At 44.1% G+C, this 15,432-nt stretch overlaps 1 long non-coding RNA gene across 1 annotated transcript in view; it reads left to right on the top strand.

Annotated features, from left to right (window-relative positions):
* The window catches only part of LOC135983760 (uncharacterized), a 52,644-nt gene extending 39,658 nt beyond the window's left edge, over nt 1-12,986 (top strand). The window contains exons 2-3 of the long non-coding RNA XR_010601539.1: nt 6,309-6,417; nt 12,032-12,986. This is a non-coding gene — a long non-coding RNA (uncharacterized LOC135983760). The remainder of the gene's footprint in view (nt 1-6,308; nt 6,418-12,031) is intronic.
* Nucleotides 12,987-15,432: the final 2,446 nt, after the last annotated feature.

Genomic DNA, 15,432 nt, shown 5'->3' with positions numbered 1-15,432 from the left:
TGTCGAGGGTTGCTTCATAATATGAGGATTATCTTTTGTTGATTCCCATTGTGTTCTGTGGCAATACCCACCCACTTCTATCCCTACCCATATGCACAACTTTGATAGCAGCCATTGTAGGGGGAGTCCCCAGAAACACAGAAGCTCCTACAGGAATCACACATTCCAGGAGATAGCAGGAGCTTGTAAGGTCATGAAAAATTAGGCCCTAATTGCATAAACAAAATAGATAGCTTTGAAAGTTACTCTGCTGTGATAAGGAGCAGCAGATGTCTCAGGGAAAACTGAAAGCTATTTGTAGAAACAGTTATATACACTGCCAAGTTCTCCCCTCAATTACACCTGTAGAATGCCATTGAATTCAGTGGGATTGCATATGTGTAGCCAAGTTCCAGTGTGAGTGGAAAAACAAAGTTGTTTTCATAATTCAAGTGCCTTTTGAACTACAGAACAAAGACAAATGCAGAGGATCTAAATCAAAAATCAGAAGATCTTTTGAGTCAAGCAAAACATTTTGTTTGATCCTACACAATTTTTCATTTTGAATTCAAGCATTAAAAAAAAGAGGAGGAAGTTGCTACCCAAGTTCAAATCCTTCATGCACATCAGGTAGAGAGGGAAATCAAACCTGAATCTCCCACATCCCAGGTGAGTGCCCTAACTACTGAGTAATGGGTATAAAGAGGATGTGTGGCCACCATCTCCTCATCCTGCCTTTTTTTTGTTACTCCAGGCCAAAAAATCAAAATGTTTCAGTAATATCAAAATGAAGTCGTTCCTTTCAAGGTTACCAAAACATTTTGATTTTTCAGTTCCATCAGAGCTATTTGCCCAACTCCACATGAAGCTATGAATAATTGTGGAACAACTAAAACTGATTTGTCAGCAAATCGTTTATTCACCGAAAACATCTTGCCCAGCTCTGCACTGGACTGTGATTAATGAGAATCAGGTTCAAGTCCCAACTACCACAAACTTCCTGGGTTACTTGGACAAGCCGTTTAATTTCTGGATCTCAGTCTCCTGTCTCCAAATTGGCCATAAATACTCCAATTGGCTCATCTATTTAGAGTGCAATCTGTTTTGAGACAGGGGTGGTTTCTTACGATGTGTTTGTACTGTGTGTAACCACGGTGGACCCTGATCTTCGTTGGGGCCACTTGGTACTGCTGTAATACAAACAATTCCATATACACGTGGTAGATACAGGTTCTTAGCATGCTTTTAGGGAGAAGGAGGGATGAGCTTAGCCAGAGTAATCCCCTTGGTGATAAAAGCCATATAAGGAACAGGCAGATCTGAGAGGTTCCCATTTGCAGAACTGCAACCCAGCTGTTTTATTTGGGGGCCAATAGAACCTCGGGAGTCCAGCAGATCTACCAAACCCAGCCATCTGCATAACTCAGCTTCTCCTCCACTCTCTGGTGGAGCTGAGCTGACAGGGCTACTTCTGTGGCTACCAACCCTTGAATCTGTCAGGTAGGTAACTGTCCACATTTTACAGTTGAGGAAACTGAGGTACATGATTCATGCAAGTTCTTATAACAAGCCTATTCCCAGCTCTGCTAGAACCCAGATCACATGACCCTACTTGAACCAGCAGACCATGCTTCCGATGAAGTCCATATTAATTACCCAATACCATGTCAAGTTCTTAGTCTGCATAATATTAACCCAGTTTTATTTTAATCTGGTGCTGCTGTGCACATGCATATATCTGCATAATAATGACTATAAGGTACTGTGCATATGCATTAGATTACTTGCACAGCATCAGTATCATAGCTATTTTCAATTCCTGCCTTCCCGTATGCCACCAGCAATTAGACTACATTATGGACTAATTGCTTGTGGAATTTCATGTTTATTTCAAAGTAATTTCTAAACTCCACAAGCACCAGAACAGCACTTTAAAAGGCGAGAAACTTTCTTTAAAAAGAGAGAGACACTCGTGACTTAAAATAAACGCTGAGCTTTTTGGTAAACTGCAAAGGGGACATAACTGGTCTCTGTTTCCGTACACTAGACTTCAGACTACTTCATAAATCTTGGACCTGATTCTCACCTGCCTGGCACCTTGTGCAGTGAGCACTTCGGCACCATGAGCATAGAGTGTTATTGTTGTCTGGCTGCACCCGCTTCGCACAGCTGTGACTAGACAACGTGCAATGGGTAGATGTTCGTAATGGACGTGTCTTACCTCTGTGATTCACTAGCCCTCCGACAGCTGTGAGCAGCTCATGGACTACACTGAAAAAAAGTCTCATAGGAAAACAATTCTTTAAACACTTTCAGGGGTACTAGCAGCTCTCTCTATTCACAGGGATTTTTGCATGCAGTAATGGACCAACTTCCACTGGTTTAAATAGGAGCAGAACAGGCTTTACTTTGGAATGTAGGTATTGTTCCTTTTGATCATTATCTGAATTTTAAATCCCCCGAATCTGACATTATAGTCACCATAGCAACCAGCTGTGACATCACCAGATGAAGGGTTGTTAATAATATTCGTCCTTTTCCCATCTTCATGATGAATAAACCCACAAACAACCCGGAGAATGGAAAGTCTTCCTGTCTAGTTTATAGATGTGGAGGTTTAAGGCAGAGAGAGGTTGAATGAGTTGCCGAAGGTTAGTGAGGGAATTGGTATCAGAGCTGGGACAAGCATAAAGGAATTCCTGGCTACTAGTCCTGTGCACAGAGTGCAATAATCATATTTCATTGTTTAATTTATGGCTTTTGTGCCATAGCCAATCATGGGACTTTACATAGCGAGCTAAGCCAGTCCCTGCTCGCAGCAGTTTACAGCCTTGTCCCCAAAGGAAGAATCCACATGAGGAACTGGGAAGTATGAGGTTGCTACACATTCTTCCATTGCTGCACTCCCTTCAAGGTTTGCACTCTTGGAAAAGAGCGCTAGTCCAGGGGTTCTCAACCTTTTTCTTTCCAAGGCCCCCCAACATGCTATGGCCCACCCGTGCCACAATAGCTGGTTTTCTGCATATAAAAGACCGGGCCGGCGTTAGGGGGTAGCAATCAGGGCAGTTGCCTGGGGCTCCACGCCACAGGGGCCCCCCACGGAGCTACATCGCTCAGGCCTCAGCTTCAGCCCCAGGTGATGGGGCTCAGGGACCTGGGCTTCAACCTCATGCAGTGGGGCTTCACCGGCTTTCTGTCCTGGGTCCCAGCGAGTCTAATTCCGGCCCTGCTTGGAGCCCACCCTGACACCTGCTCGAGGCCCCCTAGGGGGCCCCGGATCCCTGGTTGAGAACGACTGCACTAGGCGATTTTAGTGCCAAGCCCACCAGATCCACCCTTGGCTGCCCAGCAGCACAACTCCACTGGAATTGCACTCCTGAGTTTTTCCTTATTGCCCATAGCTAGGGATAGCTCAGTGGTTTGAGCATTGGCCCGCTAAACCCAGGGGTGAGAGTTGAATCCTTGAGGGGGTGATTTAGGGCAAAAATCTGTCTGGGGATGGTCCTGCTATGAGCACGGGGTGGGACTAGATGACCTCCTGAGGTCCCTTCCAATTCTGATATCCTATGCTTCTATGACATATCTTTTGCACTGCTACAGACTAGGGACCGAATGGCTAGGTAGCAGTTCTGCAGAAAAGGACCTAGGGGTCACAGTGGACGAGAAGCTGGATATGAGTCAACAGTGTGCTCTTGTTGCCAAGAAGGCTAACAGCATTTTGGGCTGTATAAGTAGGGGCATTGCCAGCAGATCGAGGAACGTGATCGTTCCCCTTTATTCGACATTGGTGAGGCCTCATCTGGAATACTGTGTCCAGTTTTGGGCCCCACATTACAAGAAGGATGTGGAAAAATTGGAAAGAGTCCAGCGGAGGGCAACAAAAATGATTAGGGGTCTGGAGCACATGACTTATGAGGAGAGGCTGAGGGAACTGGGATTGTTTAGTCTCCAGAAGAGAAGAATGAGGGGGGATTTGATAGCAGCCTTCAACTACCTGAAGGGGGGTTCCAAAGAGGATGGAGCTCGGCTGTTCTCAGTGGTGGCAGATGACAGAACAAGGAGCAATGGTCTCAAGTTGCAGTGGGGGAGGTCCAGATTGGATATCAGGAAAAACTATTTCACTAGGAGGGTGGTGAAACACTGGAATGCGTTACCTAGGGAGGTGGTGGAGTCTCCTTCCTTGGAGGTTTTTAAGGCCTGGCTTGACAAAGCCCTGGCTGGGATGATTTAGCTGGGAATTGGTCCTGCTTTGAGCAGGGGGGTTGGACTAGATGACCTCTTGAGGTCCCTTCCAACTCTGATATTCTATGATTCTATGATTCTATGACATAGGGCTTTAATTAGAAGTTTACACTGATAGTAAGTAGTGGTTGCAATGTTAATTCACCTCTTTAAATGAATACACTTTACCTAGTATTTGCACCTGTGCCAGACTAGGCTGAGGCTAGACCAACAGGCTCCAAAACACAGGGGAGACAATACCCAGTGGGAGGTTATATCCCCCCTACTCCTTTAAGGCTCTGGCCTCTTTTTAAGGGAAAAGGCCTAAGTTTCCCTCAGCTATAGGCCAGTGCAACACGTTCCCTTCCACACGCCTGGCAGCCTTTGCAACAAAGCAAACAAGGAATTAAACAGTCTTATCTGCAGACCTTTTCAAAGAGAGTCTGACCTAGTCCTTAAGCAGACAAGAAGCATTCTGCTTCTCAGGTTCTCTTGCTATTTAGCTCTGCTCCGCTAATTGCAAGAGGATCCATTTTTCTCCCTTTCTGCTTCCTGTACCCAGGGGGCAGGTGAAAGCCTTCACACTCTGTTTCCAGGGTTGCACAAGCTCTGCAGGGCTGGGCAGCTCCCTGGCCTCGCTTTCAAGCAATTAACCCCTTGTCTCCCTGCTCAGGTATGGGGTATCACACCTATTTACAAGGCTGATCGGTGGCTAGGTATACATAATAGTATGGCTTCAGCACTGGAAAGTCCAGAGCCCATTTCCATTTAGGAAGAATGAGAATTTTGCTGCTGACTTTAATGAGGACAGGACCAGCCTCTTCATGTGCACCTAATGCTTGGGTTCTAACAAGCCTAAGGGGCCATATCTATGCCAGGCTGGAATTCGACCCTCAGTGTGAACAGGGAATAGACACTGACTCCCACTAGTGTCATCGCAGTCTCTTCCTGTGCACACTTTGGCAGTATAGCAGCAGCTCTGGCTCCACAGGTGCCACTCACACCTGACACTAGAAAGTTGTCATCTAAGCTATGGGCTTTTCTGACAATTGCCACTGACTCTGTTTTTACCTGTAGTGCTTTGGTGCCCTTGGAACTCTCGAGGGGTGTCTTAAAGGGTCATGGGCTGGGGAATTGCCTTCTCTATTCGTTACTTTTAAAAATTAAATAAAACTTATCATTTGACATAAGCAAATAACAGCAAACCTACTCTAAAGTGAAGCTGTCTACCTCCATTCTCTAAGGATTGTTGCAGCCCTCTGATAAGCAGCAACCAACAATATGTTTCCTGGCAACTCAGTATCCTTTTTACTTAGGCCTTGGCTACACTTGCGAGTTACAGCGCTGTAAAGCCTCCCCCCTGCGCTGTAACTCACTCCCCGTCCACGCTGGCAGGGCACGTACAGCGCTGTATCTCCCTGGGTACACCGCTGCAGGTACTCCACCTCCCCGAGAAGCATAAGAGATACAGCGGAGTGGTTACGACTCTCCCCTGTGAGTGTGTACCAGGAATCAACCTGCAGTGCTGTACTGATCACCGTGTCAAGTGGCCAATCCTCTCCATTGTTGTGACCGCTGCAGGAATCCGGAAGTGCCGGTTTCAAAGCTCGTACCACAGAGAAAAAGCAAACAGTTTGCTGTTTGCTTTGAGTGAGCGAATGAATGAGCAGGGGGCCGGGAGTTCGGAACTTGCAAAACAGAGTGCTGACACGCTCCAAAAAGCACTCTCTCTCCCCCCACACCCCGTTTTGAAAAGCATGTTGCAGCCACATGAATGCTGGGATAGCTGCCCATAGTGCACCGCTCCCAACACAGCTGCAAATGTTGCAAGTTTGGCCACGCCACTGCGCTGTCAGCGTGGACAGACTGCGGCGCTTTTCCCTACTGAGCTGTACAAAGACAGGTTTACCTCACAGCGCTGTACAGCTGCAAGTGTAGCCAAGGCCTTAGTTAGGAATTTGTGACCATTTACAGGTTGACAACGACTGTCAACTGACAATTTGCATCTTGTGGAATAGAACTAAGGACCTTTAACACCAAAACCATTTTCTCACACACACCCTTGAGCTAAATGGCAAGTTCTTTCTTACTGCTTGTATTTTCTTTAGATGCCTCCAGATACAGAGTGGGAGCCATCACCAACACTTGTTTAGGTCTGATTCCGTGGAGTAGAGGGGCATCCCAGAGCTGCATAGGAGTAGGGACATGAATTGTTTGGTAAGATTGATTTTTTTCTTCATTGCCTTCCTCCGAGCCCATTGTTCTAGTACCTAACCTCTCCCCTTCAGCTTCCCCACCTTGGACGTGGGGACCAAATCCACAGGTCTGAAGACACTGTACCCTGACCTAAAGGATAGGATTCACTCTTCTCTTTATAATGAGAAGAAAAAAACACCTCATGAGAGGGATTGGTAGCAAGGGTTGATTTCAGAATCTGCACTTACATCTGGCTTGCACTTACATCTAATAATGATATTGATCTCTTAGGGGTATTTTGAGGATTCATTAGTTAATATCAAGAAAGTGTGTGGAAAGTGCTAAATTATAGAGCCCCCATTGGCTTAATGCCCATGATTATTTACAAATTGGATCCTAAATCTATATTTCCCCTTTTTCTTTCCTTTTATTTGAAACATTTTGATATGCTTCCTTATCTAAACCATCCTAAGTCACAGCAGTAATAATCCCGCATTGGCAGAGGGATGTGCTCAGTGACCTGTTAGTTCTTTTCCATCCCTAACTCCTCTGATCTCTAACTTTTGAACACAATACACCATATATTCCAGTAACTGGGGGAGGCTCTTCAGAGAGACAGAATAATCTCACCAGTATAGATTCCACAACAAGGGTATACACTATTGCTTAGCTCTAGAATCTGTAAGCAGATTTTTTTTTTAGCCTGCATATTTTTATTTTATGCTTTACTGCTCTGGTGACAAATTTTAATTTATATTTATTTTTCATGTCCAGTGTTTTATTATGTTTGCACTCATCTGAGTTATAGACCAGAATGGGAGATTGTTATACAGTAGTTTACTTTAAAAAGAAATAGGGCTTTTCAAGCAGCTAATACAGGAAGATGTATCACCAGCCTGAATAATTGTGACAACCATAGACCGTATCAGTGCCTGTTTGTTTGCACAATACCCTACTGCATTAAGAAAGCCATCCCAGCTGTCTTGGGCTCTGGAGTCACCCATTTCATCACTTGACACTGCAGCAGATGTTATGGATTGATAACAGACTTCACTTCATTCACTCCACATCTAAGATTACCTCTGGAAAAAAAAAATCAAATACATTATAACACTCCCAGCCATTTGTAAAGAAAAAAATCAGCAATTTATTCTCTCTGTCTCTCTTTCTTTTTTTGTAGTGTTAAATGGTCCCTTTTTGGCTTTGAAAATATATACTACTTGATTTTTATTTACCACGTTCACCGGGTGGTAGGTCTACAACAGAGTAGCCAAGCAAAAGAGAGATTTAATGATTTAATTAAATTAAGACTTAGACAGGTTTTAGGATTATGAGTTACATTCGCAGTATATCGGATGCCTTGTGTTGACAGTGATAGTATGTAAATGTGGTGTGCTCATTGTACGGGTGGCAGAAACATTGAGCAGTTCTTGGGCTAGTTGACAAATGACACTGTGGGGATGTATATAAGCATCCCTCCTGCTGATGTATGATACTCTAGTCTACTAGCAACATACCAGATGATTGTGTAGTTAAAGACTACGTCATGATGCAGACACACAGCAAGAGGGCAGAGTTAAGGTGGTACTTTTCACCATAGCCATTAACTTGGCCATTTCTTGGCATTTTAGCACTTACCTTTAAAGTCTTTAATATACATGCAGCTTTACTACTGGAGTCAGATTGTCATTTTACAGCCTGCTCTGTGTATTGGGCAGCATGTAGTTCATAGATTCCAAGGCCAGAAGGAACCATTGTGATCATCTGGTCCAGGGATCGGCAACCTTTGGCACGTGGCCCTTCAGGGAAATCCGCTGGCAGGCCGGGACAGTTTGTTTACCTGCAGCATCTGCAGGATCAGCCAATCGCAGCTTGCACTGGCCACGTTCGCTGTTCCAGGCCAATGGGGGCTGCGGGAAGTGGCATTGGCCAAGGGATGTGCTGGGCGCCAGTGGATTTCCCTCATTTTATAAATTGCCACTGATGGAGATTCCACTATGGCCCTTGATAAATCTAGAATCAGTCTAGAGATAATGTTATCTCTAGACTGATTCTTGCCTGCATATTTATACCTGCCTCTGGAAATTTCCACCACATGCGTCTGGCGAAGTGGGTATTCACCCACGAAAGCTTATGCTCCAGTACAGCTGTTAGTCTATAAGGTGCCACAGGACTCCTTATCACTATTAAAAATGCACACCCCATTTCCCGTCTGAATGTTTCTAGCTCCAACTTGCTGCCATTGGATTGTGCTATAGCTTTGTCCGATGGACTGAAGAGTCCATTATCAAATATTTGTATTTATAGGCCATGATCCAGTCACCTCTTAATCTTCTCTAAAGAGGCAACAACCAGCTCAGGCCTAACAGAAGAGGGATTCAAACCTACACCGGTGCACGCTCATTGGGGCTTGACGTTTTTGCCATTCTGGTGAACATTATAGGGCCTCAGAATATTATAGGGCCTCAGAAGCAGGCCAGGAAGCTGATCATGACTCTCAGGGTCTCTGTCTGATTCCTGGTTCCCGTCTGCTCAGTGCCAGATATATCAGATCTACACCCGATGCAGTGCACATCCTGCAGTGTACAGCTGGCTGCAACAACAGCGTTGGCTCTGCATTCCCTGCCACTTGCTGCCTATATGAGTGGGAGTGAGGGACACAGCAGCCGTGTGGAGCTATTCTCCACTTCTGAGCTGCTGCCCAGTTTATGGTTCAGGAGTGTCAGGAGGTACCATATACCTCCTGGGTCCCAGGCGTTTGGTTTTCGTGGCTTTGTCTCAAAATCAGTCTAAACATGGTAGTTACAGCTCAGTTTCCCTCTGAGCATTCTAACACCCAGAGAAAACCATAGGAGACAGGCCTGTGCTCTAAAAGTTTGTGGTCTAATTGGAGTTGACAGACAAGTGAAGACAAAGCATAAAAAAATTAAGGGAAGATACAAATTATATTATTGCAGGGTTTTGCACTTTAGACCTGTGTGTGTCTTGTTGTTATTTTAAGGGTTGTAAACATGTTCATTTTTGGTAGACGATGCTGCAGGAACAGGTGTTGAGGAGTGACTTGAATTAGGGTGGTGACTTAGCAGACAGATGTTGAGAGGCTGTTCCAAGTATAAAGGGAAGAATGGAAGAAGGCGCAGAGATATTTGTATGAGAAGGAAATGAAAGGAGTATTGATGTTGTTGTCACTAGCAGAGCAGAGGTGGGTGGAGAGAGACTGGGAAAGGAGAGCAGGTCAGAGACATAGGCCTTGGTCAGAGATATGGGCCCACATCCTCCCATTGAAATCAATGGGTGATAGGCACCTAAATGCCTTTGAGTATGTGGTCTATAACCTTACCTAAACTGGGGATTAGCCCCCATTATGTCCATTGGGGTGCCCTCCATACCAGTGCAATCCCCAGAAGCAGGAGTGTGGATAGGCAGGTGGGTGCAGTGGGTGAATGAGATTAGTTATTTAAATGAGTTTAAATTTGATTGTATCAAAGGGAAGCTCAGGAGCTCTAAACCCATTACCTGCAACTAAAAACAGACACATGAACCCAAGTGAATCTAAAGGTATGAATTCATATAGCTCTAGTGCTTAATTAAATCTGGTAGATACAGCTATCAAAGGAAACGTTGGGATTCACAATAGAATCATAGAAATTATGCTAAAATACACCCACACAACTGCATCTAGGTTAAGAACATAAGAAAGGCCATACTGGGTCAGACCAAAGGTCCATCCAGCCCAGCATCCTGTCTACCGACGGTGGCCAATGCCCGGTGCCCCGGAGGAATTGAACCTAACAGATAATGATCAAGTGATCTCTCTCCTGCCGTCCATCACGACCCTCTGACAAACAGAGGCTAGGGACACCATTCCTTACCCATCCTGGCTAATAGCCATTAATGGACTTAACCGACATGAATTTATCTCGTTCTCTTTTAAACCCTGTTATATTCCTAGCCTTCACAACGTCCTCAGGCAAGGCGTTCCACAAGTTGACTGTGCGCTGTGTGAAGAAGAACTTCCTTTTATTTGTTTTAAACCTGCTGCCCATTAATTTCATTTGGTGGCCTCTAGTTCTTATATTATGGGAACAAGCATTTCCTTATTCACTTTCTCCACATCACTCATGATTTTATAGACCTCTATCATATCCCCCCTTAGTCTCTGAGGTTGTGTCAAAATCTTACTCCATGGGGTGGATAGTGTGTTTTGCACCCCCCGGGAATAAGGGATACGGCTCTGATGGAGGCCCTATCTCCCCCAAAGCTGCTTGGTAGTCACTTTGCTCCATTTACTAGGAGGCAGGGTGACACCTGCCAAGAGGCAGTGACTCTTTCTGAGAGTCTAGGACAATGGCTCTCCACCTTTCCAGATGACTGTACCCCTTTCAGGAATCTGATTTGTCTTGCGTATGCCCAAGTTTCACCTCACTTAAAAACTACTTGCCTGCAAGACCATATATAAAAATACAAAAGTGTCACAAAGTTGAAGACACAGATGTTGGGAAATGCTGGGATCGAGGTTGCCTGCACAATCTCTATACACCTTCTCCTTGTCTATATGCATTATCATGAATTACATGATTACATACTACTTTTTCCACAGGACTATACCTCATTCCACAGCCCTCAACAGTTGAGAGCTTCAGTTACCAGGAACGTCTTGCTCAGCCCTAGCAGTGCTGGGCTCGAGCATGCTCAGTGCAGAGGGAATCTTCAAAGAATTTATCTGCCAAACTCTAAGAAGTTGCATGTGGGCACTGAGATTTTGTAGAGTCTTATAACTTGGCTAATTTGGGCTGTTCTTCTTGGGATGGTAAAAAGGCACATTCCTGATGCCAAAAGTTAACTCCCCTGCCCCATTTCAAGTCTATGCTCTAAAGCCCGGAGGTGCAAAAGCTTCTCAACCAAATGGTTGTAAGCATTATTTTTTTACATGGGGAAAAATAATGTTTTTCATTCTTGGAAACAATTAACCCATTGTTGCTGAAACTTCAATCAATCAATGTAACACCAATGCTCCTGGGCGGGTCATTGGCAGCAGGGATCGAACCAGGGACCTTTTGATCTTAATACCTGAGCCAAAAGGCCCAGTTCTCATAGCCAAAGCTGTAGCAAACGCATCATTCACTAGTTGATTTAGCCACTACTAGAGGGGGACAGAGCACCCCACCAAGCAGGCATGACTTACAATAATAATCATCTGTGTGAGACAGACATCTGGTATGAAAAATTTCTGCTCAAATGGTTGAAGTGGAAAAGTTATAAGCAACTGAAAAGAGGGTCTTATAATTGAAATGTTAGACAACATTAACTACAGGTGGTGCTACCTGCTTAGCCCACAGAAATATTATTATAAACATAAATAATTACATTGTCCATCCTATAACCTATGCCAACACAAGGGTTATTCACTACATGGTCAGCAGTTTGCAGTGTTGAAAACAAATCTTCAAATATATTTCTTTTGGAGTAGGGAAAAAGTATTGCACAATAATGAGCCAAATGCACTCCCTTTGGTCCTGTGAGCAGTCTACGGGACTCTTCCAACTGGTGAGGATTTGGCCTGATATAAATGAGGTTTAGTTTACCATATCTTTATTCATCTGCTGACTCTTATTTTTTTTTCCAAATTCCTCAGAGCGTGACTCTTCAGAGATGGAAATTGAAGCAGAACCCTTTATGGGGTTTTTTTGTACGCACCTGAGTAACCGAAAGAGATGACGTATTGTGTTATCACAGTGGAACGTTCCAACCTCTCCCCTGAAACTAGCTGTTGCTAGATTTGATGACAGATGTTGATGCGGGAAGAACATCGAGCAAAGGGCACTTCTCGCTACGGGCTCCGAACATCTACAATTGCTTGTTTCACACGACTGCAGTAGAAATACACTCTAATGTCTGATAAAAAGGCTGGCAGAAAAAAAAGCGAGTAGATTTCTTTCCCATCTAATGTATAATGAAACATTAATATAAAGTCTCAATGAAACTCCTCAACTGAGGAAAATACAGAAAATTTTCATTATGTTAAGTCAAAGCCTCCAATTCATTTTGTCTACAGTAGAAAGACATGCAACAGTAACTTACTGTAGGCAACATTTCATAAGTTAATATCTAGCCCATTATTCTTGTGTATGTTTCCTGGAAAGAATGTTAGTTTTTCTCTGTTAAATACATATTCCATTAGCTCATTAACTTTCCTATTGTTATTACATTTATTCCCTCTACTGGATTCTGCTGTCAGTTACACGAGTGTAAATAGGGGGGTGACTTTTATTGAGGTCAAGCAACTTCTCTGAACTCAGTGGAGTTACACCCAATTTACACCTGTGTAATGGAGAGTGGAAGCTAGCTGTCTCTGTCCTTCTTCACTCACCTCCCATCCAACCTGACCAGGAGAGTCACCAGATATGAGCAGCCTTGTGAGGCCTAAGACCCCATCATCCTGTCAGAAAAATGGCCAGTATCTGAACAAAAAGGTGGAAGTTGCAACCAGCCTTGTAAAAAGAAGCACAATGGGAAAAACTTTGGGTGTTATTTTGCAGGGAGTGTGGGTGTTGTGCACAGGTCACGTACATCAAGTGGTAACGGGGGCGTGTCAATTAATTGACCATAAGAAATGGACTGGTGTCATTTTGTCACATGAAATCTGTGCAAGACAATGTGTGAGGAAAGGTTCTCCTCATGGCCTGTGCCTCTGTGTGGCTATGGGGAAATGGGCATACCTAGAGGCCCATTATTCAAGTAATGCAAGGTTGGCAAACTATGAAAGAGCCCTGCAGAAGCAAATGTCTGACGTACACTGGTCACTAAATTTAAGCTAACGAGGGCCCTACAGGGAGAGGAAGTGCGTGGTGAGGCTGACCCTGGGATTCAGAGGCAGTACGCAAAGAAAGATATGTAGACTCCCATCCAGCTACCCATCTGTCACTGTGTGTTTCCTGCTCTACTGTCCAACTGGAGCCATGGCAGGAACCAACTCTTACCCATATCAATTCTAGCTAAAACAGGTTGTTCTCAGTCCCATAAAAGACCTGATCGAAAGCCCATTGAACTTGATGGGAGTCTTTTCATTGACATCAGTGAGCTTTAGATCAGGCCCCCAAAATTCCACTTGACTGAATACAAGAATAGATATGGGCCTGGAACTGGAATCCCACATCTATCCTCCTATATCCCTTCCCATATAGATCCAATTTTGATGGGACTGCACATAAAGAGTTTAGCAGGATTGGAGCACAGTCGCCCCTTTCCCTGCATGCAGCCGGCCAACTCTAAATACCACATGCAAGCTAGAAAATTAAATAGCTATTGGGCCAGATCTTCAGCCGCTGTCAATTGGAGTAGCTCCATTGAAGAAGTCCCCTCCAATGAAGTCAATGGAGCTACAATGATTTATACCGATTGAGATTCTGACCCTCTATAAACCAAAACCTCTGAGGATGATAAAGGAGACATAAATAAGGCCTGAAGGATGAGAACACTTTTCTTTGCACTGCTCATAGGAACAGAGAGACATATAAGTGAAATACATTTTCTCCTGATTCAGTAGCTCTGCTACACACTCCATTTTAATCAAGTCCTATCATCCTTGTCATATCACTAGCCAATGGTTGATCTTTTATACTTTTTTTTCCTCAGCTCTGTGCACACTCACTGTACATTTCCTCAAGTTGGAACATATCTCTCCTGCTCTTCCCTCCTCCCCTCATTCCACTGAAACAAATAAATTGCCTTCATGCTTTTTGCACTTCCCTGGAAAAAAAATTAGACTCCAGGCCTAGATGAAGTGAAATCCCTCGTATTCCTCATTTGTCCTACTAGAAAACACGTGCGCACTCCTGGAGTCTTCGGCCTGCTCATGGGATGAAGAGCCTATTGGTTGTTCTAACTAAAAGAATTAAGAAAACTAGCATAGATACCTCTGTTGCAGGTGAGTAGTAGTTTTAATACATTCATTTTAGGGCCGGGTCATCTGAGGCACAGACACATTATTTGGCTTGCCTGGAGTCACACTACAGGTCAATGGTAGAATCGAGGCTAGAAACTATTGGTCCTTCTCAGGAAAGGATCATTAGTCTAGTGCTGAAGGAACCAGCAACTCAGGAGAAGCAGGTTTAATTCTCAGCTTTTCCACAGGCTTCCTGTGTGACCTTGGGCAAGTTACTTAGCAGCAGCTTTTTGAAGGTATTTAGGTGGCTAAAATCCCATTAGGTGACTAGCTGCATATTTGGGTGCCTAAATACCTTTGAAAATCTGGCTCTTAATCTCTTTCTGCCTCTATCCTCCATCTGTAAAAATAGCAATAACCTACCTTGCAGGAGTGCTGTGAAGGTAAATGCATGAATGATTATGAGGTGCTCAGACACTACAGTGTTGAGGGTCGTATACTTACTTCACTACTAAACCACACTCTCTCCTCAGGTTAAAAACCAGCAGTTTAGCTAACCTTCCATATAATACAGCAATAATAGCCTCTGTTATACTCATTTACAAGTTGTCAGCTGCATGTGCCATTACTGACCACAAGGTGTCACGGGTTGAAGCAGTAGGACATGCCCAAAGTCGTGCTATTTAAACCTTGTTACAAGCTGGGAAGCTGTGTGCATCTCACTGCTATAGTATCAATCACGTCATCCCCCTATCTCCTCAATTTCAATTTTGCACCCGTCCATCAACATGAGTCTTGAAGTCAAGAAAACAAATAGATTCTAAACGATGGGAGGCGGTAAACGACCCCATGAGAAGGGAACAAAACAAAACAAAAAATCAGTGGCATAGTTCATGTGCTTAAAGATAAGCACATATTGGCTTCAGTTATGTAGAGCCAAGTTATTTCCTGGTGTAAATTAGTGCAGCTGAATAGAGTGGTGCCAATGTATTCCTGGTGACAATTTGGCTCATTTCATACTTTGAATACCAAAAGAGAGGGTGGGCTGACTTTGCAACCACATAAACTGGTTTTACCCTGGTGTAAGTCCATTCACTTTAATGGAGTTACTCCTGATTGACATTGAGAAGTGAAGTAGGCACCACATGTCT

Source organism: Chrysemys picta, chromosome 1 (genome assembly GCF_011386835.1).
Source record: "Chrysemys picta bellii isolate R12L10 chromosome 1, ASM1138683v2, whole genome shotgun sequence".
Lineage (NCBI taxonomy): Eukaryota > Metazoa > Chordata > Testudines > Emydidae > Chrysemys > Chrysemys picta.
Note: the sequence above shows the minus strand (reverse complement) of the source record. Positions and strands in the feature narration are given on the sequence as shown.